This window comes from Monopterus albus, unplaced genomic scaffold, assembly GCF_001952655.1.
Source record: "Monopterus albus unplaced genomic scaffold, M_albus_1.0 scaffold281.1, whole genome shotgun sequence".
Lineage (NCBI taxonomy): Eukaryota > Metazoa > Chordata > Actinopteri > Synbranchiformes > Synbranchidae > Monopterus > Monopterus albus.
This window is the reverse complement of record NW_018128161.1, coordinates 404,546-405,243: the sequence shown is the minus strand read 5'-3', so window position 1 is coordinate 405,243 and position 698 is coordinate 404,546. Positions and strand designations below refer to the sequence as shown.

Genomic DNA, 698 nt, shown 5'->3' with positions numbered 1-698 from the left:
AAGGCCGCCCACCAAGAGCCGGGGTCTGTCGGAGGTTTCTTCCATTAAAGGGAGTTTTTCCTCCCCACTGTCGCCAAGTGCTTGCTCAAGGGGGATTTGTTGGGTTTTCCCTATGTAATAATAGTGATAACAGTAAGGTCTAGACCTTACTTTGTAAAGTGTCCTGAGATGACTTTTGTTGTGATTTGGCGCTATACAAATAAAATTTGATTTGATTTGATACTTGTATGTTTTCTTCAGCAATATAATCTTCACAATTGAACACCATGTTATAATTTTTGAAACCAAAATACAATCACCAGATGTAAAAGTTTTATTGTTAGGCTATAAACTAACTAGGCCAAAGGCCCATGACTTCAGCATCACCACCATGGCTTACAACTTGTACAGTCATGGCCAAAATTACCGGCAACGCTGCATTTCTGTCAGATAACGCACCACTTCTCCTGGAAAATTGGTGAAATCACAAATTGCAAAAAGCTAAATCTGATCCATTTCACACAGAACTCCAAACATAAACTGGACAGAATTACTGACACCTTTTCAGAATCATCAGAGATACATGTAGTTGTATTTCCAGCCTGTGATGCTCCTTTAATTTGTAATGAAACTCAACTGTAGCAATCAACAAAAACTGTCTGAGGATCTCAGAACCACAGTAATGGAAAAGCCTGGACAGTCTCAAGGCTCCAAGTCCA

General features: G+C 39.7%; 1 protein-coding gene across 4 annotated transcripts in view; it reads right to left on the bottom strand.

Annotated features, from left to right (window-relative positions):
• Window positions 1-698, bottom strand: part of prpf4 (pre-mRNA splicing tri-snRNP complex factor PRPF4) — a 17,138-nt gene that overhangs the window by 10,800 nt on the left and 5,640 nt on the right. The gene's annotated exons all lie outside the window — the stretch shown is intronic.